General features: G+C 40.8%; 1 non-coding gene across 1 annotated transcript; it reads right to left on the minus strand.

Annotated features, from left to right (window-relative positions):
• Positions 1 to 24,751: 24,751 nt before the first annotated feature.
• Positions 24,752 to 24,856, minus strand: LOC127798574 (small nucleolar RNA R71). Its single transcript, XR_008022438.1, has one exon. It is a non-coding gene; the product is annotated as a small nucleolar RNA R71 (small nucleolar RNA).
• Positions 24,857 to 25,883: the final 1,027 nt, after the last annotated feature.

Raw genomic sequence — 25,883 nt, forward strand, 5'->3', positions numbered from 1 at the left:
AAGAATGAGAACAAGGAAGGAGTATAAAAAGGGAAGGAGAGCTTTATACTAAAATTTTTCCCATTTGAAGAGCTTTGAAGGAGAAGTCTTCCAATGGAGAGAAAGAAGAAAAAGAAGGAATTGGGAAGAAGTAAAGAGCCTAGAGGTAAGCTCTTTTGTTTTGCAAAGAAAATGGAGCCTTCTTGCTTCTTTAATCTTCTAGTCTTCTAAAATAAAAAGTTTTAAGATCAAGGTTTAATATTTTTTAAGGGAATGGAAGCAAGGGAGGTCTTGAAGATTAAAGTTTGTTGAAGATCTTGAGGAGTCAAGGTAAGGGATGACCCCATGGGGAGATGGCCTTGCAATGGGTTGTAAGTATGGTTTATAAATGTGTATGTTGCATTTTGCATGTTCTATTGTGTACATGAGACTTATGGCCATAGGGTAGATTGGGACATGGTGGGAATGATGGGTTGATGCCTCTAACCTTGGTGGGTTGTGAGGGAAAAGAGACCTAGCCACATTTGCATGCATTTGACATCATATATTCTTGTTATGTCCATATTTACTTCGCATTGCACCCCTATTGAGCTTAATAGCTCATGAGATTTTTATCTTCACATATAGGTTGTCAAGGCTCGAGGAAAGTTGAGGCAAAAATGGAATAGCATGTGGATGCATGAGAATGAAGATCCAAGATCATTGGATGGCTTATGAAGCCTATTTTTGTTATTTTTTGTTCATGTTGTACTAAGCACCATGAGTGATTGTAACGAGTATTTTTTTTTAAATGAAGATTTTTGGGTTATTAAAAGTGGGTATTGAAATTCTGAAAAATTTGGGGTAGAAAATCGAAGAGAAAAAAGAAAAAAAAAGAATAACGACAGCAGTAGCAGGGCCATCAGGTGACCCATAGGGGGCCACAGTGGCAGCAAGTGTGCGGGTGCATTGAGGCCCGGGCGCACCAGCAAGCCCCGCGCACAATTTTTTTTTAAAAATTTCAATAAGTCAGGGATTTTTAGACATTTCTTGATTGATTTTTTCCCCCGGAGGAATCTTCAAACTAAAGGAATTTTTCGAGCATTTTTGGAGATAAATGCCAAATTTTTGGAAAATGAAAATTTTGAATTTTTCCTCGAATGGAAAAACCAATGGGTTGTTTGGAATTTTAAAATATTTGGAGTCCGGTGAAATTCTTGAAAAGAAGAAGAATTAAAATAATAATCATGATGATTGGGAAAACTTAATGAAAATTAATTAGCCAAGTATGTTAGTCTATCCTGAGATTAAAGGAAGGGAAGGAAAAAGCCTAGTTCTCACCTAAGGCGATTCGTCTCGAAACGTAGTCCGCCCAACACAAATGGTCGGTCATGTGAGTAGTTTCGATGATTGTTCACGAGTGGCACCCATAAGTGGGAGTAGGGCGTCACAGCCATGATGGCCCTAGGCGGCCTCGACCGATTGAGATACGACCTCCCCAACGGTGGCTGCTTTGCAACTAACAACAATGGCAGGTTTCACACCTACCTTGCTATTTGGTCCCTCAATTTCTGCCTCTTTACACTTTAGCCTTGCTTTTCCAAGCCCTCAAGTTCTCCAATTTTTCACTTCAACCCCACAACTTTGAAAACTTACACTTAAACCCCTAAAATTTTGGAAAATTTTCACTTATCCCTTAATAAAAATTACAATTAAGTCCTCAAAAAATTCTAAAGTATTACATCCACCCCTCTTTAAAGAAATTTCATCCTCGAAATTCACACATGGCTGATCAAGTAACCAAGGCAAAACACAGCTCATTACCTTACTTCAAATGATCCTGTCTGAACCAAGATATAGCCATTGGTTTTTTTATCCTCAAGTTAATAGATACCACCCTTAATAATCGATAATATCATCACCTAAGTACCTCAAACACACATCGTTTATACCTTTCTTTGTGTTTACCACATGTCCAATACTTACAAGATATGACTTGTTTTTCAAAAAATTTCCTGTTGTAGCTCTTCACAGGCAATCATACACATCTCAAAATGATCTATACCCCTCCATGAGTTCATTCTGTGTATATATCATCTACAACTATCTCTTTATTCACAAGACCTCTGCCCCAATTTCACTGTGAGCCTCGAGTTCTGACCCGAGATTATACTCACTGGTGTGTTATAAAGCCCCGATTATCTCTCTCATGCATTATTTTACAAACTCTCATGCCAACTTATCCATTAGGCAATGACTGTAGTAATTATGTGAGTTAGTTCATTATGACCTAACTCACATCATTATTCATCCGATTCCTCGAAAATCCTGACACGAGGTCCATTTCCATTTAGGAACGTTGAAGGGTTTCATTAACCCTGCTGGTCTTTGATGCTTGATTTTCACCCTCTTGCATGCATCACACTATGCCATTGTATATCAAGTCTTGTATGCCTTATCTAAAACCCTTTGCCTTAATTCTTAGAGGTTAGGCACGTATATCTTACCCCAAAACTTGAGAATACCGTCTTGCATCTCAAAAATTAGAATTCTTAGGCTAGCCATACTCATCTATCCATAGACATATACGTTTGTCACCCACATATGCCTCATGTATCTTGTTCACCATATCCAGCTAAATCGTTAGGTCAGCGATAAGAATGGACTATCCCTTTGGCATTACATTCATAGTCAATAGGCTAGAAGCCTCTAATAACTACCACTCACTAGCTATCCACCCAGTCACAACAGTAGGCACATTCCTACTTAAAGCGTCAAACACCTCATTGCCATGCCCTTGGTAATACCAAATATTATAGTTGTAGTCCTTAAAGAACTCCATCCACCATTGATGCCTCATGTTCAGCTCCTATAAGAACACATACCTCGACTCTTTGCGGTCTTGTGAGCACATCGAATGTCTCACCGTACAAGTAGTGCTTCTATAGCTTAAGAGCACATACCATGAATGTCAGCTCCAAGTCATACATCGGGTAATTCATTTTGTGCCTTTTCAACTAGCGTAACTCATACGCGATCACTCATCCATGTTTCATTAACATACAACCCAAACCTACCTTTAAGGCATTAGTATAACAACATAATCCTTTAGACCCACTAGGTATTACCAAAATAAGTGTTGAGGTTAACTTGCCTTTAAGTTCTCGAAAGCTCACCTCGCATCAATTAGACTCTTCTCACAAGTCCTATCATGGATGTAACTATTCCAAAGAATCTTCTCACGAGTCTCCAATAATAGCTCTCCAATCTCAATAAGCTTCTCACCTTGGTCACATTAGTTGGCTACCTCTTTTCCAAATCTACCACTATTTCTTCGACCAAGATTACATGTTCTCATTTCTCTTTTGACAGTCATAGTCGACATAGCAAATATCTAGGTTAGGTCATCTCCAAAGCTTCCAACCATTTATAGACAGTTAGGGATCCTACTACAATGCTCTAATCCCTTGGGACTTGGACTCTAGTCCACACATAACAACCACGGTGCTACCCAAACTTTGATAATTGACCTTCTCTGCAGTCTACTGTGTCACTCTGACCCATGGGCCTCATACCCCTACCACGAGCCAGCCTACAGTCCTCTAACTATACCAACCATGCTACTCTAGTCATCAATCGTCATGAGCTCATCACCAGTTTTTTGCCTTGGTCCATAGGCTCAGGTCCGCTGTTATAGGCCATGCAACTATGGTACTATCGTTATATTAGAGCCTTTTGTCCCATCTCCGAAAGCCACAATTGTCCCTCTCTTTGACACTTCTTGTATGTATTTCAATAGCATCCCTAATCTCCAAATCTCATGGAGCATATGATAATCAATTTAGATTTCATGTTCACAGACATGGAGCCTCATGCTCTCATCATTTCTTTTACGGTTGTTATGACCTAGCAAGCGAATCTTGGTCATAAAATCCATCGTGATGTTCCCGAAAATGCCACTCAGGATTGCCAAAACTCACACTTAAATAATTTGGCATACAACTGGTGTTTCCTAAGAGTTCCCAACATTATCCTTAATGTTCCTCATGCTCATCTCTTTCGAGGAATACACCACTATGTCATCAATGAATATGATCACTGTAACGCCCCACTGTTCTTTTCTCCATACACGTATAAAGATGCACGATGACGCTAGCAACCACATGGTAATCAAAGGGCGTTTATGGAAGCCTTTGCCAACGGAAGCAAAGGATCGAACCTAAAAGCTTTACAAAAACCATAAGCTAGATATTTAAGGCTTCCACTATGTGTTTTTAACACAAAAATCACCTAAAAAGACATAATACAACTTGGGAATCTAGGGATCATTTAGGATCCCTTTTTACAACAATTAAAACTCACACTAAAGCCACAGTACGATTCTTTTACAATTAAAACGTAGAATAGCTAGTTATCCGAGAACCACTTCCTTTCCTTTCCTCAGACTTGATTTCGGGGCACTTGTCATGACTAACCCACCTAGAACGTTGAATGTTCCAGGGGTATGTGACACCCATGTGTAATACCCGGTATTACATGGTATTGAAAATAAATAATTTTTTTTTTTTATTTTGGATAGGACCTCAGGTGGTCCCGGAAGCCCAAGAGTCGGTTTCGAGTAATTAATTATTAAGATTTGCCGAGTCGGCGGCAGGGACTGCCTCGGGACTTGGATGTCCAAGGAAGAGGACAAGAGATTGATGAGCGTCTTGAGATGAGGCTAATGACGCTGGTAGTGGTCCGACCGGGAATAATTTTCGGAATAAATTCAGTATAAGCCCGAGTGGGTACTAATACCGAATGGTCGTAGGGGACCTCCTGGAAGTTGAGGAGACCCTAGGGGTGGTTCGGTTTTCTGATTAAGGTAACCCTTAAGTGTTTTCGGGTCGAGTAAAGGGCTCGTGCAGGCGCAGGGACAAAGTTGGTATTCCCGAGTAGCGGTCGGTTATTAATTTCGATAAATCAAGTTTTGGTGTGGCTTAAAGATAATTAAATTAGGCCAGGAGGGCCCAAATGATATTATCAAAATTCCTAAATGGAGCTAAGGGTTCTCAAGTGCAATTATTGAGAAATTAGGGGGATTAAGTGTGTAATTAATTTATATGTGTATATATATATGTGGGTATATATATATGCAGAGCCGCGCTTGCTTCCATTTCAAATTTGAAATTAAAAGTAGAGAGGGAGAAGTGAAATCGCGAGGGAGAGAAGGCAACCCGAGATCGCGACTGAGAGAGAGAGAATGCTGAGAGAGCGTGATGGCCGATAGGCCATGGCAGCCGCTGCCATGGCCGATGAAGAAGAGCTGCAACAGCAGCGGACCAAGGGTGGTGCGCGGAGCAGCAGTGGTGGAGGCAACCTGAGGGGTCGCGGTGGGGCTGTTTTGGGCTGGTGACGGTGGCCGAAGGCTGGCTAGTGGCCTGCGGTGGCTGAAAGCGGAAGAGGCATCGGCCATGGCTGCTCGATGAGGAAGGCCATGGCGGAGCAGGGTAGCAGCGCGAGCGGCTGCGATGAGGGTGTACGTGGAGGTGCGAGAAATAAGCGGAGGCCACGACTACTAGCGGCGCTGTGAGCAGCCGGCAATGGCTGAGGCGAGTTGAAGCACCAGCGGCCATGGCTGCCGGTTACGCGCAGGCAGAAGCGCGAGCAGTGGCTCGTGCCAGCTTGCGACCATTGTGTAGTCGTCGGTGGAGCCGGCGATGGCGAGTTTAGAGGCGGCGACTGTTAGTGGAGCTTGGCGGTGGCGATCGGCCACTAGTACGCATGCGGGCATGGCGGGAGGAAGGAGAAGGGGAGCAATGGCCGCACGCACGGGAGAGAAGAAGCTGAGCAGTGGAAGAAAGAAAAATAAAGAGAAAAGAAAAAGAAAAAGAAAAGAAAAGAAAATAAAAGGAAAATGAAGGAATTAGAGGAAAAATCTCCAAAAATTCCAGAAAATTCTGGAATAATCCTGAGTATTATTTTGGGGCTTGACGAGCATGCCGGAGGTTCGATAGGGGAATCCGAGGGCATTATGGCGGTCCAGTAGGCAATGCCAATGTGGGCGATTAGCCGATTTTCTCTTCCAGATTAACTGAGGTGAGTTAATTAATTCTTTTCAAAATATTTCCTTTATGTGAGATATTAAATTATGTAGAGTAATTTAATTGTTGGATTAAACCCTGGGTCGAGGTTGTTTGGAGTTTATTGACGGCTGATGTATGCCGTGGTTAGTGTTGTTTGGAGATAGTGTTGATGCGTGATTTTATAGTGTAAGCAAAAACGAAAGCGTTGATTAATGCTTGATATGGTGGGGTTTTGCCTCTTTGTCTCTAGGTTCGACCGGAAAGGCAGTGATCCTAGAGGAACTTGAAATTCAGGTTGGAATTCGTGCCGAGGCAGAGATGAAGCTTCGAGCCAGGTAAGGGACGGCCCCATGTGGAGGTGGCCTTGCAAGTTGGTAAATATGCTTGATAATGTTTTTATGTTGCACTAGCATGTAGTGGTTATATCTTGTGTGATGCAAGAACTAGTGGACCTATTGTAATACCCTTGAAGAGTCATGATAAATTTTGTCATTTAAGAGAATTTTAGTCTATGAAAAATTCCAAAATTGCCCTTGAATTAAAGAAAATGCCATGAAATATTGGATGTCTTAGGAGGGGCAAAATGGTAATTTAGAATTTCATCCCAAAGGAAGATAAATTATTTTTGGAGAAATTATTTATATTGGAGAATTAATTTTGGAGAATTTAATTCTTGATTAAGTGCATGGATAATTAGGAATTAAATTGGAAAACCAAGTATGGCTAGATTGGTGACACTTGGCAAATTCTTATGGAAAGAGATTTAATTTAATTTGGAGAATAAGGATTTATTTAATTAAGAGAATTTGGTGACACATGGCATGATCTTATGAATCAAGAGGGATATTTAATAAATGCAAAAAGGAAAAAGAAATTAGTCTCTCAAGCATTAATGAGAGCCATTATGGAGAGAATTAAAAAGAAAATCAATAATAAAAAGAAATGTGTCAAGCATTAATGTTGGAAAATAGAGGATTTAAATAAATGCTAAAGTAAATGGATTATGTCTTTCAAGAGCCTTTAAAATTAAATCAAAAAGAAATTATTTAAGTCTCCATTAAATGCTTGAAAAGTTATGGATTTAATTTAAATGCAAATTTGGGAAATTAGTCAATCTTGGAAATTAGTCATGATTTAATTATTTGGAAAATGGAGAATTATGGAAAATTGGGATTGATCCAAGGGAGGAGATTTAGTCTCCAAAGAAAGATCAATGGATGAGAATTAAGAAGACAAGTTTCTTGGATTTGTGTTTCCTTTGAATCTAGACAAGAGTTCTCCTAAAATCAAGGGCTAGGATTTAAGTTGGGAGAAGCACAAGGATTGTGCTAATGTTCAAAGGTAGAGATTAAGTCTCTTGAAATAAGAAGAAATCTATGGCTAGGATGTGATCTTGAGAATTGGCATGGATTAAGAAGAAAACTCTATAAATAGGAAGTGAGAAATTGGTTCAAAGCTTTTTCCCCATTTGTGAATTGAAGAAGCAAGAAGGCAAGCAAGAAGGCAAGCAAGTCTAGAGAAAGAAGAGAAAAACTAGCAAAGGTAAGCCTAGTTTTCTCCCTTGATATAGTTGAATGCATGTGTTTAAGAACTAAAGTCCCTTTATTATTTTTCTTTAAGGGTGAGTCTTAGCTTGTGGAGGTGTTGAAGTTTCAAAGTCTAAGAGGGATTCTTGGCTTGTGAGAGTGTTAAAGCTTCAAGGAAACAAGGTAAGGGATAGCCCCAAGTGGAGGGGTTTTTGCTTGCATTTGTACATGTGTGAATGAGTTGCATGTGATGGTTCTTTGCATGTTTTGTGCCCAAGTGGACCTATGGCCATAAGGAGGACTTGTGAGGGGAGTGAGGGGTTGGTTGGTGCCTTAACCTAAGTGGTTATGAGGGCATGGAGAACTACCCTTAATATGCATTGCATTGCATTACATGTTATGTTTCTCATACTTCATTTACATTTGCATAGCACCCTTACTGAGCATTGGCTCATAAGGTCCTTTGACCTCGATGTAGGTGGAGAATCATCCAAGGGAAAGGGAGTTTTGCAAGGGTGAAGGTATTGAAGCAAGGAGGAAACTATGTGTAATGGTTATGTAGTTTTGTCTTTTTGTGTTGTATTATTTTGTTAAACTTGGAATGTATGTAAATGTGGTTAAAAAGGGGTAAACTTGAGTGTTTTGGAAGCCCCTTGGTATGGAAATGTATTCTGGAAAATATGGTTTTTATTTAAAAAAAAATATTTTTTTTTGAAAAAATGGCCGAGGCAGTGGGCTGGCGCGGCCAAGGGCGCGCCTGGGCGGGGCTGACGCGGCCGACCAGTGCGCGCGCGGCCCGCGCGCCCCGCCAACGCACGCGCTGGGGGGCGCGGCTGCTGCTGCGCCCCCCCTTGTGGCTGCTGTGAAGTTTCCTTTTTTTTTATATTTTATATTCTTGGGGTTATTTAGTTATTTCTGATAAATTATGAAATTATGAAATAATTTAAATAAATAAATAAATAAATGAGTATTTAGCCTCTAAATTAATTTTTAAATTAATGTAAATTTGAGGCAATTGTGGGAAAATTTCTATATTTTGGGAAATTAAATAATGGACTATTTTTCTAAAATTTTGAAATTGGATGAGGATGCTTGAGATTTGTATTTCAAAAATTAATTTCCTAATGGTTGGAAAATTATGGAAATTTTGAAATAAATAAAAGGGAAAATCAATTAAGCTTTAATGAGGAAAAATTTATTTAAATTTTCTAAGGAAAGATTAATCCAAATATTTTCCAAAGAAATTGGAAGTGAGGCAAATGGGTTAATGGTTGGGGCAAAGATAGGAAAAATCTATTTTCTTATAATTAAGGCGTTATGCCATAAATTATTTTAAGCTAGAGAGTTAGCTTATTTCCTTTTGATCCTGGTAGGTCACCCTTAGCCTTCATTAAAGAGCTCGAGAAGGGTGACGATTGCGAGGTCTCTGGTTTAATAGGTCGATTGATAATTTCTGGACCCTCGAGCGGAGCGAAGAGAGGGCAAAGCCTAGTTCCCACCTAGGTCGTTTCCTGTTGAAACGTAGCCGTCTCTTTATCTTTGCCCTAGCGTGTGAATAGTAAGTTGGCTATTCGTGAGTAACACCCGTAGGTGGGAGCGGGGCATTACACCTATGGCCATAAGGAGGACTAGTGGTGGGGGCTGATAGGTTGATGCCTCAAACCTTGGAGGGTTGTGAGGATGTGTGAGCCTAGCCTCATTTGCATGCATTGGCATACATAAACATGATTATATTCATATTTACATGCATTTGCACCCTTACTGAGTCTTTATGACTCATGAGGTTTTTATCTCATGTGTAGATGATGCAAGTCCGGATGCAAGCAGGGATGGCGTCGGGAGGCCGTTGAGGCAACTAGCTGAGTTGCCGAGTTATGTATTTTTAATATTGCTTATATGTAGCCAAGGGGCGTGGTGTATGTATACCCTTGTGAGTAAATGTCCGTGTTATTGAGCTTAAATGTATTTAATTGTTGTAATCATCATAGTGTGATAGATGATTGTGAGATTGCTTGTTGAATGTGGCATAGTCGGTAAAGCCAAGTTTCGGACCGAGTCAGGATCAACAAGGTATGTTCTCATAAATCCTCAATACTCAGCGAAGTGTCTGTATGCTAGCTTTGTGCCCGGGTCACCTCTGGCTTGCTATGGGGTGAGCTGAAGAGAGGTGAAGCTCACTCGGGTTTCGGGTCTTAGTCCGCTGGATTTTCCTATTTGAGTTGGGACCGATTCCTGAGTGGAGCGAAGGGAAGGACGAAGCCTAGTTCCCACCTAGGACGTTTCCTGTTGAAATATAGTCCAACCCTTCAGTTGTGATTTCTCGGGTGAGTAATCCGGTCGATTATTTACCGGTGGCGCCCGTAAGTGGGAGCGGGTCGTTACACCATGTTAGATAGTTATATCTAAGTGAGTGTAACAAGAAGAGCTAACATGTATGTAAATGAGATATGCAAAATGATATGAAACCGCCTATGTGGTAGTGACGCCGAGGTGTTGCAATCAGCCCTGCTGATCAATCATGCTCTCACATCTCCATGACTTTTTACCAGTCTAACATGAGATCCTGACTTCAGCTAGCCACACACACCAAGTGATGCATGACAAAGAAAGAGAAAATGCTTGGTTTAAAGGAAAGTCATGCTTATGCAAGTAATCACCCTTACCCGTGTGAAGACAAAATGTTTGGTATGTATAATAAAGATGCAAGAAGCACTCACCTTGCTAGTTTGGAAGCGCTAAGATACTGTTCACAGGGTTTGGGAATGCTTTTCTGTAAAAATAACATACTTTCGAAACTCAAACCTAAAATATTTTTATATAAGGTCCTAGTAATAAATTTAAGGACCAAGTACACAAAATTTGGGGCCAAGGGGGCCCCTCATGCACCCTCACGCTTTGGGGGAAGGACCCCTATGTGCTACACTCGCAACAGTCAGGTGGCACATGAGCTGCACGCGCTGCCCCTCCCGTTTTGACGTCTTGTGGTTTTTTTGCCCGTTCTCCCTCGTCCGAACTCCGATTTGACCTCCGTTTGAAGCCACGTGCTCCTTATTCATTTTTCTATCAAAACATGGAAAGAAATTAGAATTAACTTACTATTTCGATTCTTTTTGGCTCCTTTTATGGTGGCGGTCCAAATCTTCTGGCAAAGCGTTTCTCCACTCTATTTTTGGGCAGAACTTTTCCTCTCAAACTCACTTCCTTTTTGCTCTTGATTAATGGTGAGATTGTCCCTTCTAAGGGCTTAGTATTTATAGGCATCTATGGCCAATCCAAGTGTGCCATGTGTCGCTTTCCATGTGTCACTTGGATAAGGTTGTAATCATTGCTTTCGTAGGATCGCGCCACATGTCCCTAGTGATTTGTGCCATTTCACCCCCTTACGACATGTGTCCATTGAAACATGTGCCACCACATGTTAATTAGGTTTTTCAAGATTCCTCATAATTGGTCATGATTATGTTTCCTAACTAAGTTAGCTTATTTGGTTTCCTTAACCAATTAGTTACAAGATATTTTGAACTTCTTTCAAATAACTCCTTAGCCCAAAACTTCTTTTCACTTATATCACTTGAGCCCTATAACTCCTTAAACCACTCCAAAATACCTTAAGATGATGCCCCCCGTGTTAGTTTACATAATTTTTTGGAAAATCCTTCATTTGTTCCTTGGCGATTACTCAGGAACTTCACATGTATCAACCGTATCCTTCGATTTCCAAGAAAACGTTTTACTCCTTAAACAACAATGCCTAGAAAAACATCGGGTATTACGTCCTCCCCCCCTAGGTCAAATTCTCTTATAGCTCAATCGTTTCTTCTGGAATCTTCTAGGAAGGATCGGGTTCGCACTTTCGTAGACGAGACACATGGAATGTTGGAAATGTATGCCCTAAAGACACGTTTTGTTTAATTTATGGTAATGATGTTTCTTTTATTCAGTTTATGGCATATATATTATTTGCATTTAATTGTTGGAAAAGTGTCCATGCTATTAAGTAAGTGATTCATGTGATGGGTTGTTCTTCACAGTTAGGCATGAATCATGGGTACTTAATCAGCAAGAAAATATTACTCTTGATCTTTTGATAGAACTGGGCATTCTATCATGATAAGATCATTGTGCAATAGATCCTAATGGAGGATGGCTTGCCTTAGCCAGTAAACAGTCCGTTTACTCTAATTGTACAAGCGCATTCGGAATGCGTAGAGTGGACCTATGATAGAAGCTAATGACAAAGTACTAATTATCATGGAGCTAGTCTATCACTGCTACTACGTGGACGAGTACTCTAATACTTGAGTATTAGTTGGTGGTCTAGTGAACCTAGAGCTATATTCTTAGATTCACAGTAGGTGAGGTCTATCAAAGATCAATAACCTTTTGAGTTGGGAGTATGGTTTCTAATTAGCTAAGACAGACTAATACAAGATAGTTTCTGTGATTCACCCCCTTGTGATTATCCAAGAATAATCAAATAATCCAGGGCCCTGGGAACCTGACTTAAGAGTGTGTGCTTCTGGGTAGCTCCCAATGATAAGCAAGTACATTCGAGTAGTCACGGATTATTGGACTAGTGATCTAAGGATGGTAGAAATCATTTAGAGAGGTGTTAGTACATTATTCCTTTCTAAATGATGGGTGTTACGTAAAGGGGTATTTTCGTCATTACACTAGTAGGTCAAAGACATGGCATATGCAAAATTATTCGTGGGGTCAGTGTTACCATATGGTGATAGTTGGAACACTTAGAATGACAAAAATATAGCTACTAGGTAGCAGGGATATTTTGGTCATTTTAGTAGCCGTGAATAATTTGTCTTTTGGTCCCCGGGGTAGCTCGATATAACTCATGTATTATTTAATACATTTGGCTTGTTGGGTGAATTACATTGAGAGAGAATTATTTTATTCAGAATGGTCCATAATTAATTGGGCTAGAATAAAATAATAGTTCATTAGTTTTTAATTAATTAATTAGGCTAACCCAATTAGAAAATTAATTAAATGGACTTGGCCCATTAGGGTTTGGCCCACTAGGGTTTTAACCCTAGGGTTCTCCCTATATATTCTCTCCTTGGTTGTTTTTCATCAAAGTCGATTTTTACTCTTCTTCACTGAAAGAGAGGCCACGAGTTCGAGTCATACTTCGGAAGATCGAAAGAGAGCCTTCAAGTTCTGATGCGAAGGAGCTGAAGGATTGCAGGACAACCGTTGTCTCCACCACGAGAAGAAGCTCCCGCCCATCCTCCGCCTGTCGCTTCATTCCGTCCGGTAATCCGTAGGAAAAGTAAGTTTTCTATATTCTAATCAATACGAGGAAAGTTTTTTTTAAAAAAAAACGCTTCCGTTGCATGCTATGTATCCTCGTAATGATCCTTCATGGAACACATCAGGTACTCCAGACATTGATGGGGGTAGTGCTAACCGATATGCTACTGGCCCAATACGTTCCAAAACCTCATATGGCCCAATGTAGCACAGGTTTAACTTTCCTCGTTTCTTCCCTTGGTGCAAGATCTTCAGGTATGCCTTGTCTCCAGTTTGAAATTCCAAATCCCTCCTCCGATTATCGACATATGACCTCTGACGGCTTTGGGCTACCTTAATCTTCTCCTGAATCACTCTAATCTTTTCGTTAGTTTGTTGCACCATTTCAGGTCCCAAAAGTTGTTTTTCTCCCACCTCGGTCCAACATAGAGATGTTCTGCACCTTCGACCATAGAAAGCTTCGTAGGGAGCCATACTAGTACTACTGTGATAACTGTTATTATATGCAAACTCAATCATGGGTATGTGCTCCTCCCATCCCTTTGAAAACTCAATCACACAGGCTCGTAACATGTCTTCCATGGTCTGAATTGTCCGTCTGTTTGGGGATGATATGCCGTACTCAGCTGCAATTGGGTTCCCAAACATTTTTGCAAACTCTCCCAACATTGAGAAGTGAATCTCGGATCCCTGTCAGATAGTATACTCACTGGAGTTCCATGCAGTCTGATTATCTCTTTTATATACAATTGTGCTAACTTGTTGACTGGTTGCCCTACTTTCATGGGCAAGAAATGAGCGGACTTTGTTAACCTATCCACTATTACCCATATTACATCATTTCCCGTAGGTTCTCTTGGCAAACCCGTAACAAAATGGATAGTGATATGCTCCCACTTCCATTTGAGAATATCTAGGGGTTGCAGCTTCCCAACAGGCTTTCGATGTTCGATCTTTCTCCTTTGACAGGTGTCACATCGACTCACATGATGAGCTATGTCTTTCTTCATTCTCGGCCACCAGTACAAATTCCTCAAGTTCTTGTACATTTTGGTAGCACCAGGGTGGATAGTGTATTTGGCTCGGTGCGCCTCTCCCAGAATGGTTTGCCTCAATTCCTTGACCCTGGGCACATAGATTCGGTCCATGAACCATAACATACCATTAGAAAAACTGAAGTCAAGGTTTTTGACCCTTCCCTGGTCATCCACCCACAACTTGACCCTTGAGTCTTCTAGAGTAGCTTGTCGGATTTGTTCCACTAGATGGGAATGAACCACCAGGCCAGCGACATAGACGAACGTTCTTTTAGGAATAGCGCCTACTAACAATTCGATGAAAGCCTCCACCAATCCCCACTCACGGGCCATCAAATTAGCTATCAGAGCAGGTTTTTTCCTGCTTAAAGCATTAGCCACAACATTTGCCTTCCCGGGGTGGTACTGGATCGTACAATCGTAATCCTTCAAGAATTCCATCCACCGCCTTTGCCTCATATTCAAATCCCTCTGTGAAAATAAATACCGCAAGCTCTTATGATCTGTGAAGATCTCAAACTTTTCCCCATACAAATAATGCCGCCAAAGTTTCAAGGCAAACATGACCACAACCAACTCCAAATCATGGGTAGAATAGTGCTACTCATGATTTTTCAATTGCCGAGACCCATATGCCACCACCCTTTCATTCTACATGAGTACACACCCCAAGTCAGTTTTTGAGGCGTCAGTATAAACCATGAATCCTCCTGTCCCACATGGCATGGCTAAAATGGGTGCAGAGGTTAGTCTCTTCTTAAGTTCATTAAAACTATGCTCACACGCCATATTCCATTCAAACTTAACTCCTTTTCTCGTTAACTGGGTAAGTGATAAAGCGATATGAGAAAATCCTTCAACATATTTTCTATAATAACCTGACAACCCCAAAAAACTTCATACCTCAATCACGGTCTTAGGTTGCTCCCAATTTCTTATTGTCTCAACTTTTGAAGGATCCACCGCTATTCCTTCCTCTAATATGACATGGCCCAGAAAAGCTATTTGGGTTAGCCAAAACTCACATTTAGAAAATTTGGCATACAGTCGATGCTCCCGTAACGTCCTTAGGACTATTTCCAAGTGTTTCTCGTGTTCCTCCCTGCTAGCTGAATATATTAGAATATCATCAATAAACACAATCACAAACTGGTCTAGGTATGGCCTGAATATCCTATTCATCAAGTCTATAAAGGCTGTTGGTGTGTTAGTTAACCCAAACGACATCACCAAGTACTCATAGTGTCCATAACGAGATCTAAAGGCAGTTTTCGATACATCCTCCTTTTTGATCCGCAACTGGTAGTAGCCCGACCTCAAATCTATCTTCGAGAATATTCTAGCACCTTGTAACTAGTCAAACAACTCATCAATTCTAGGGAGCGGATACTTGTTTTTTATAATAACCTTATTCAATTCGTGGTAATCTATGCACATCCTTAGACTCCCGTCTTTTTCCTTTACAAACAATATAGGTGCTCCCCAAGGTGACATGCTAGGTTAGATAAAACCCTTGTCCAAAAGGTCCTGCAGCTGACTTTTCAATTCTCTTAATTCTGCTGGGGCCATCCTATAAGGAGGTATTGATATAAGGTCTGTCCCTAGTAGGACATCTATGGCAAGCTCAATTTCTCGATAAGGGGGTAGTCCAAGTAAGTCTTCAGGAAACACATCAGGGAATTCTCTTACTATGGCCACTTCCCCAAGCTCAACTTTTTTTCTATCTATTTGTACACAAGCTAGGTAGCCATATGCTCCTTTCCCTAACATCTTAGCAGCTTTAAGGACTGTTATCCATTTGATTCTCCCACTCCCATTTTTCCCTCGAAACTTCTCCCAAGTTCCATCATCTGCTTGTAACTCAACTGTCTTTGCTTGACAGTTAATTTTTACATTATATTTAGTCAAGAAATCTATCCCCAAGATTATGTCAAAATCCTGAATATCTAGGGACGTAAGTTTGACTGGAAACTCATTATTCCCCAATACGATCTGTCCATCCCCATAGCCTATATATGTTTCTACTTATCTTCCAAAAGGGGTAGATACTATTATGGGACACCCTAGTTCTCCTAATTCCAATTTTAAACAATGTGCCAATTCATGTGATACAAATGAATGAGTAGACCCTGGGTCTATCAATACTTGCATCGGCGTATCAAGAAATATCATTGTACCTTGTATTATTGATGGGTTGGCACTAGCGTCTTCTCTCGTTAAACTGAACACGCGTCCCTGCTGCGGCTCCATGCTTCTTTATTTGCCCCGAATTGAACAATACCTTTCTTCTAAGGGCAGTCGCGAGAGATATGACTAGGATTCTGGCAAGTGAAACACACGGTCCCCTTTGGGCAATCCCAAGCCACGTGGCCAGTTCCTCCACAAGAATAGCATTCCTAGGCTCCTATCTTACAGGGTTTCCCTGGATGATATTTCTGACATTTCGGGAACGTACCCTTGGTCTTGAACTTTCTCCCTTGAGTCCCCAAGTCATGCTTTCTTCCCAACCTTCCGTCCTCGGGCCCACGAAATTCCGTTCCCAGAGTCTCCATTCGCCGAAAGTTGCTTTCTACTATCAAGGCTTGCAGCACCACTTCTGTATAGGTGCGTGTCCCCAAGAAGCTTAAAGCTAGTTGAATTTTCCACTTTAATCCCCCAAGGAACTTCTGCGCTTTGGCTTCCTCGTCCAGGTTGTATATTAGGCATAAACTTGATTAGCCTTGTGAAGTGATCCTCGTATTGGGTGACGAACATGTCCCCAGTTTGTTTTAGATTCATGAACTCCCGGCCTTTCTCCATTTTCTTACACAAAGGAAAATATTTTGTATTAAAAAGTTCCTTAAACTGTACCCACGTAGTAACTGTCGTACCTTGTCCTTTAGGACCTTGTAGGGTTCTCTGCATCGTTTTCCACCACTGGTCAGCTTCATCATGAAGCATGAAAGTTGCACGACCAACTTTATCCTCCTCCTCACAGCTAATAAAGGATCTTTTTGATCTGCTCCAGCTAAAACTCACTCTCACAGGGATCGGTCCCTACCTTTCCTCGAAAAATAGACGGGTTCAACCGTTAGAACCTGTCGCTAACATTAGGATTTTGGGGGATAACCTGACCCATTGGTTGTGTTCCTCGCATAAGGGTGACCATACTTTCCAAGACCCGTTCCATTTGATCCATACGAGCCCTCCTCCTTGGTTGCCTTCTGGCAGTGGGTTACCTTGGGGCGTCTCCGTCCCTTCCTCATGGAGGTCTTGCATCTCCTCTGCTTGAATGTTGTTTTTGCGCCTAGGGTTCCTGGTTCGGCAAGTGTTTAGCATCTGAAACCATTTACAATAAATTTCAAGGACAATTTATAAACATATTCTCCCAAAGATGTACACCTAGTTAATAAAATAAAGCATGCAACCATACGTCCTAACCTTCTATATGACAATCACCCACCTATCCATACCCATATGAGGGGTCTTATAAAGCCATTATCAAGCATGCAAATCCCTAAGTCCCAAATTCCATATTGTAACAACCTCTTAGGGTTCTTGTTACACATTTAGGGTCCTCAGGTTTACAAAACATCCCCAAAATTCCTACAACATCAACAACCTTCCAAGTTAGTTTGTCCAAAATCCTCAAGGTTTCTAATCCTTCACCTACAATCACTTGTTCATTTCACAAATCATTACTCAAAGTATCCTTATCAAATAAAATTCAAATTCCTAAAGAGTAGCAACCAACAAATCTCCAAATGATAATAACCATCACATAACCCTGACTTCTTCTTCTTTTTTTTTTTTTTTTGGAAAGTAATAATCATCAACTTCTAAGAACAATAACCACCAATTTCCAGGCAATAATAACCATCAAGTTTCAAGAAGCAATAATTAGAACTTTTTATGTCAAACCAAAATTGCCTCCCAAAATCCAATATGCTTCTTAGTTATAGCAATAAAGTGGTTTTAACCTACCGAACGACCAACTTACTCTTTCCTACCTTAATCCACTTACTCATCGGGTTTAGGTGTCATTCCTTCGGGTTCCTTCTTCCTTATGTTTTACATAACCTGTCACCACAAACCATCAAGATTAGTACGACTATAACATCTTGTATATTACATCACCGCCTTTTTATTTATACATACATAGCGGTTCATTCCCTTACCACGACCTCCCTACCTTGTTATTCTAAGTATACATACATAAGCCATATCCACCATTATCACTATTCTACGTGTACATATGTGTAAACCATATCCACCACTATTCCACTTCCCCTATATACATATCCAAAATTTACATGAACCAAAATTGTCTTCCTACTCCTCCAACCAAAATCACTCTTCGTCCTCAAACACAGATGGGGGTGTCAGGGCACGTTCCTCGGGCTCCTGCACAGGTACATCCATAAGTGCAGGCATAACCTGATCAGCTGCAGGCATGACCTAATCAGCCACGAGAGCCTCGACCTCACATAAGTGAATCATGAAAGCTATGAAATCGGGGTGGACCTCGTGAATGATGAGATGATTTCCTGCATCCTTCCACTCGGGGGTGAGTAAGGAAACTAAGTAGGCTACTTAGAGTCCTGCCAGATGTGGCACCACTACATCTGGTGGAAGCTCCAGGACGGTAGGTGACACAGCATCAAGAAAATCCCCTAAGGCATCTCCAGGGATCATATACACTCCCCCTAATTGCATGGTCCACCATCCCATGATAATGCGCTAGTTTTGATGTTCAACTATGTTGGGGTCCATTTCCTGTATTTAACCAAAAACATCCTTAAAGTCAATCATGTAAGATAACAATCGAGTTATGTAAATCCAGCTCTGATATAAACTGTAATGCCCCACTTTTCTTTTCTCCATACACGTATAAAGATGCATGATGACGCTAGCAACCACATGGTAATCAAAGGGCATTTATGGAAGCCTTTGCCAACGGAAGCAAAGGATCGAACCTAAAAGCTTTATAAAAACCATAAGCTAGATATTTAAGGCTTCCACTATGTGTTTTTAAAACAAAAACCACCTGAAAAGCCATAATACAACTTGGGAATCTAGGGATCATTTAGGCTCCCTTTTTACAACCATTAAAACTCACACTAAAGCCACAATACGATACTTTCACAATTAAAACGTAGAATAGCTAGCTATCTGAGAACCACTTCCTTTCCTTTCCTTTCCTCTGACTTGATTCCGGGGCACCTATCACGGCTAACCCACCTGGAACGTTGAATGTTCCAGGGGTATGAGACACCCAATTTAGATAATTATATCTAAGTGAGTGCAACAAGAAGAGATAACATGTATGTAAATGAGATATGCAAAATGATATGAAACCGCCTGTGTGGTAGTGACGCCGAGGTGTTGCAATCACCCTCACTGATCAATCATGTTCTCAAATCTCCATAACTTTTCACCAGTCTAACATGAGATCCTGACTTCAGTTAGCCACACACACCAAGTGATGCATGATAAAGAAAGAGAAAATGCTTGGTTTAAAGGAAAGTCATGCTTATGCAAGTAATCACCCTTACCCGTGTGAAGACAAAATGTTTGGTATGTATAATAAAGATGTAAGAAGCACTCACCTTGCTAGTTTGGAAGTGCTAAGGTACTATTCATAGGGTTTGGGAATGCTTTTCTATAAAAATAACATACTTTCGAAACTCAAACCTAAAATATTTTTATATAAGGTCCTAGCAATAAATTTAAGGACCAAGTACACAAAATTTGGGCTAGGGGGGCCCCTCACGCACTAGGGGAAGGACCCTCATGTGTTACACTCGCAGTAGTCAGGTGGCGCGTGAGCTGCATGTGCCGTCCCTCCCGTTTTGACGTCTTGTGGTTTTTCGGCCCGTTCTCCCTCGTCCGGACTCCGATTTGACCTCCATTTGAAGCCACGCGCTCCTTTTTCAATTCTCTATCAAACCATGGAAAGAAATTAGAATTAACTTACTGTTTCGATTCTGTTTGGCTCCTTTTACAGTGGCAGTCCAAATCTTCTGGCAAAGCGTTTCTCCACTCTATTTTTGGGTAGAACTTTTCCTCTCAAACTCACTTCCTTTTTGCTCTTGATTAATGGTGAGATTGTCCCTTCTAAGGGCTTAGTATTTATAGGCATCTATGGCCAATCCAAGTGTGCCATGTGTCGCTTGCCATGTGTCACTTGGATAAGGTTGTAATCATTGCTTTCGTAGGATCGCGTCACGTGTCCCTAGTGATTTGTGCCATTTCACCCCCTTACGACATGTGTCCATTGAAACATGTGCCACCACATGTTAATTAGGTTTTTCAAGATTCCTCAGAATTGCTCATGATTATGTTTCCTAACTAAGTTAGCTTATTTGGTTTCCTTAACCAATTAGTTACAAGATATTTTGAACTTCTTTCAAATAACTCCTTAGCCCAAAACTTCTTTGCACTTATATCACTTGAGCCCTAGAACTCCTTAAACCACTCCAAAATACCTTAAGATGATGCTCCCTGTGGTAGTTTTCATGATTTTTCGAAAAATCCTTCATTTGTTCCTTAGCGATTACCCAGGAACTTCACATGTATCAACCGTATCCTTCGATTTCCAAGAAAACATTTTACTCCTTGAACAACAATGCCTAGAAAAATATCGGGTATTACAATCACAGATTTGTCTAGATAAGAATTTGGATACCTGGTTTACTAGATCCACAAATGTAGCTGGTGCATTGGTCAAACCATAAGGCAATATCAAGTCCTCATATTTGCAACATCATGACTTAAATGTTGTTTTAGGAATGTCTCATTCCCTTATCTTACCCTTGATTGCACATTAATCTTAGAAAATATCCCAACCTCTTACAGTTGGTCAATAATTCATCAATTCAAGATAAAAGATACTAACTTAATTGTCACCTCATTCAAAGCCTGATAATTTATACCCTTATTAATTGCAGTCAAGCCACACATAGCTAAGCGATTAATAACCTCAAGCTATCGGCAACAAGTTCAATCTCATTATTAAGAAATAAACCTAATAAATTTTCTGAAATTACACCCTGGTATTTCTTTCATTATCTCGACTTTCCTACAACTTTTCACTGACTACATGCGCTTGCACCACATATCCATAGGCTCCTTATATTCACACCTTGTTACTATGATCTTTAATGATTGTCCAGTTATACATCTCACTATTCGTCCACCAAGGCTAACTAGCTTAACCGTCTTTTTCCCAAAATCTCACCATACATGAATTCCATTCAAAATCAAAATTTTGGATCTCCAATGGATTTAGGTCTATTAAGAACATAGGTTCTCCCTTTTTGTAACCCGACATCCTAGCACATCTGCTATCATCTATCTCCCTCAAGCATATAAAAGATTTTCATAACCACAAAGACAACAAACCATAACCCAACCACGAGCTAGAGCATGTAGGTACTTACGTCACCTATGGTACTCCAATCCTCGCTGGACCATTAGCAACATCTGGCATGGTTCTCACAGCTTAGGAAATTCAAGCCCTATTTCCTAGATGTTATTTCCCAAAGACCCGCTAGATTTACTTTTTAAAAAACTCTAAAGATTTACCATGAATCCTTGGATTCTCAATGACCCTTAATTAAAGTCAACCCCTCAAGGAAACTCCTCAAGAATCCCAAATCGTTTTATCTCTGAAGATCCCATATCCTTAGTTAATCAAATCACGTTTACCTGGTTCTTCCCAACCTCAAGAACCTCAACTCACCTATATGAGTTATGAGACTCGATTGGACTAAGTTGATCTTCCAAGACCCTCTGATAGCATGCATATTTATACCATATTTTGGCATTTCACCTCATTCTTATTAGGCCATTTGAAGCAATTTTTGCTGATATTTGATTGTTTCTATTTTATTATGTTTCAAATTGTCCTTACACTATTTTCTATCTTACCTCTACTCTATGGATCCAGGCTTTAGGGAATATTGGATGGGCTAGAGAAGTGGCTCAACTAAAGGAGCTTGGGCCAACTAAAGGAGCTTGGGCCTACAATAAAGGAGCAGACTTGGGCTCACTTGTTTTCTGTTGGGCTAGGCCCAACCCTAGCCTCCCTAGCCTTTCCTTTCTTGGCCATGTATTTAAGGCCTCTTAGCATTAATTTTCAGAGGATCATCATATAGATAGAGAGGAGAAAATAGAGAGGATTCTGCCCGTTTTTGTTGTTGTAGCACTTTCCTGTTTTTTACATCTTTTGTTCCATTTTGTTTTCCTTTCTGTAATGATAGGCTAGAACACTTTGTAACCGGTTGTGTGTCTTGAATCCATGTGGAATTTGAGTCCCGGATGAGCTACAAGAATCTGGTTTGTTGTTTGTTTCTTATTCATTTCTATTTGGTTTAGTTTGAGCAGATTTGTGAATGCATGGAGTTCATGGCAGGTTTGTGTGAACTTGCATGGTTTCACTTTCTGTTAAATGCTTAAGAGAACAGAATGTTATAGCCGGTTGGTATAACATCTCGGAAATGAATATTGTGTGCTTGAACGGTTGTTCTTGCATAGGTCCGGATAGGTTGAATAGAGAGTGAATGGTTGCATTTTGTTTGCAAGAGATTTCTGCATTCATTTTGTTATTTCCAATCATTCTAATCCTTGGACGGTTGTTGGGGATGCTTTGAGTTTGTTTTCCGGGGATCAAAGCATCTAGCAAACCAAGATATATAGAGTGGACAAGGAAGATTTCACATAGGAGACAAATACACAGCCGGTTGCACTCCTCTTATTGATTTTTCATCCATCTTCATCTTTCTGTTTTGCCAATTAGTTTTCTGTCAAAACCCCCCCCCAAACAAACTGTTATTGGTTATGTTGGTTCTCCTTTGTTGGTAGAAGAAAGTGAGGCTCCTTGTGAGAGATGACCTAGGGTGCACTTTGCTGCAAACTAGAGAAGAGATGCAAACATAGATCTCTATTTCTGGAGCGGTTCGATAGCCGGCCAGAATTTTGGCGCCGTTGCCGGGGAGCCAAGTTTTTTCTTCTAAAAACATAGAGGACCGACCCTATTTTATGTTTGTTTTGTTTTCTTGTTTGAGTGTTTTTGTTTGTTTTGTGTTCTTGGTGAAAAGGCTATCAGTTGTTGAGAAGGTTATCAGTTTTGTGTTCTTGGTGAAAAGCTATTATGTTCTTGAGATAAACTGATAGCAAGCAGCAACAGAGAAGCCTCATTTGCCTTTTCGATCTTCTTTTTGTTTGTGTGTATTTTCCTTTTATGTTTTCTCGTTTTTGGAATCATTTTTGAACCAAGAAGTGGCTGTTGGAGAGGGCTGCACAACCTGAACAACTGAAAAAACAACCCTGCAGCACCTGAAAAAGCAAAACACCTGCAGTCCTTCTCTGATCTTCAGTAGCACACCTGCAGTCCTTCTCTGATCTTCATGTGCTCTGATAGGCACTGAAAAGCAAGCTTACACAGCAAGGGGAGACAACCCTGCAGCAGATCAGGAGCATAACTATTTTTAGAATGCTCTGAATCCCACTTTTCTGCCTCTGACAGCAGATCACCTGACCAAGAGGATATTCCATCTTTCTTTCTCACATTTTTTCTTTTATTCTCTCTTTTAACACTCCATTCAACGTTGTCTTTACCTTCCACACTAATCTCCCTTTTCGTTTGGCAGATAGGAATCAACAGCTGCAACCAAAAGAAAGCAACCAGCAGCAGCCTTCCATTCAGCAGCGGTTTTGACAACCTTCATGACAGATAGCATTATTTAAGGATTGAGCTCGAGATACCGGTGCTATCCTCTTCCTTTCTCATCCTTACTTGATGTTCTTTCATGTCCATATGCTTTCCTTGATGTTTTATTGCATATAGAGTGGTTTCTAAGGCAAAATAGGAGTAGGTTTTGAGGAAAAAAAAAATCAGTTTCCCGGTTACTGTTCATAGCTTTTCACTTGCTCCGATTGAGCTGATTTTTGGTGTCCAAAGAAATGGGGGTGTGGGGATCAATAGTCACAGTTTTTCTGTGAGAAGAGCATTTTTTGGCCAAATTCCAACGTTTAGACCACTTTTTGGGCCATTTTGTGTTTCTCAGTGCTTAATTTTGTGTGGTTTTTAGTGTTTTTAGGTCCCTCAGTGTTTTTGTGTTGAAATTTTGTGAAACATTGCATAAAAAAATCGTCTAAGGGCTTATTGTTTGACCTGTTTTTGTGTTTGTGTGTTTTTTGTTTTTGCTTGTGTGTTTTTTTTTGAGTTTTTGAGTTCTTGGTATGCATAGGCCATTTTGTGTGCTGTTTTTGAGCTGATCTCTAAGTGCATGACCAGATCCTCTAAGGAAAAATTACTTGACTTGGATCTTGAATTAGAGACTACTCTTAGAAGGCAAGCTAGAGAACTTAAGTCTCGGGATAGGATTGAACCTAACAGTACTTCTAATACTTCATCCGAACCTATTCTAGCATTCATCAATATGGCAGATAATGGTAATGGAAATAATGGTAATGGAAATAATGGAAATAATGGTAATGGAAATAATGGAAATAATGGTAATGGAAATAATGCAAATCATGGTCATTTGGATGGTAGAACCATTAGAGAGCTGGCTGCACCTGATGTGCATTACCAGCCCCTATTTATTCAATACCCACAGTTGGATGCTAACTTTGAACTCAAATCTGGACTAATCCACTTGTTGCCCAAGTTTCATGGTCTTGCAGGAGAGGATCCACACAAGCATCTGAAAGAATTTCATGTTGTTTGCTCAACCATGCGGCCACAAGGAGTAGATGAAGAGCAGATCAAGCTGAGAGCCTTCCCATTCTCACTTGATGGATCCGCCAAAGATTGGCTCTACTACCTGCCACCAGCTGCCATTACCAGCTGGGATGGATTGAAGAGGATCTTCCTGGAAAAATTCTTTCCAGCCTCCAGAACAGCATCAATAAGGAAGGAAATTTGTGGTATAAGGCAGATGAGTGGTGAGACTCTACATGAGTATTGGGAGAGGTTCAAGAAGTTGTGTTCCAGCTGCCCTCACCATCAGATAAGTGACCAACTCCTAATTCAATATCTCTATGAAGGTCTAATCCCCATGGACAGGTACTTAGTAGATGCTGCAAGTGGAGGAGCTTTGGCAGAGAAGACCCCAGCAGCTGCACAAGAGCTGATATCAAAGATGGCACAAAATGCCCAGCAATTTGGCACCAGAATTAACACTCCTACAAAAGCCATCAATGAAGTCAATGTGGCTGCCACTATGGACCAGCAAAGGATGGAAAACAAGCTTGAGGAATTGGCTTCCATGGTCAGGCAGTTGGCATTAGAGAGAAAGCAACCCCAGCAGCAGCTTTGTGGCATTTGCTCCTTTCCATCCCATACAACAGACCAATGCCCACAGTTGCAAGAAAATAATGAGACATGTGCAGGCATTTTTCCTGGAAGACCATTCCAGCATCAGCAGCACAGCCAACCACAACCTTCCAATAGGTATGACCCATACTCAGCCACCTACAATCCAGGTTGGAGAGACCATCCGAACCTCAGATATGGCAGCCCTTCCAATCAACATGTGCACCAGCAGCTGCACCAGCAGCCATACCACCAGAATCAGCCATTTCAGCAGAGGTTCCATCCTTCAATTTCCAGCAACCATACTCCACCACCAAGGCAGAATCAAGCCATGCAACAAGCACCACCATTACCCAAGTCAGAACCCACCTTAGATGATCTTGTCAAACAACTAGCAGCCAATACACTCCAATTCCAACAAAAAACAGAAACCACCATTCAAAATTTGGAGACCCAAATAGGCCAGCTAGCCACAAACATCAATGAGTTAAGGAGTCAAGGTTCGGGGCAGCTTCCTTCACAACCAGTTGCCAATCCAAGGGGTAATGTTAGTGCCATCATGCTTCGAAGTGGAAAAGAAGTGATCATCCAAACCCTTCCACCATCATCAAACATGGAGCAGCATGTAGAGAAGCAGAATGTAGAGGGCAGCAAAGAGCAGCAACCCTCCTTAGTCCAAGAAGCCAAGCAGCCAAACTCCAGCTATCAAGAACAAGGAGAGTCT

This window comes from Diospyros lotus, chromosome 3 (assembly GCF_014633365.1).
Source record: "Diospyros lotus cultivar Yz01 chromosome 3, ASM1463336v1, whole genome shotgun sequence".
In the NCBI taxonomy this organism is placed as follows: Eukaryota; Viridiplantae; Streptophyta; class Magnoliopsida; order Ericales; family Ebenaceae; genus Diospyros; species Diospyros lotus.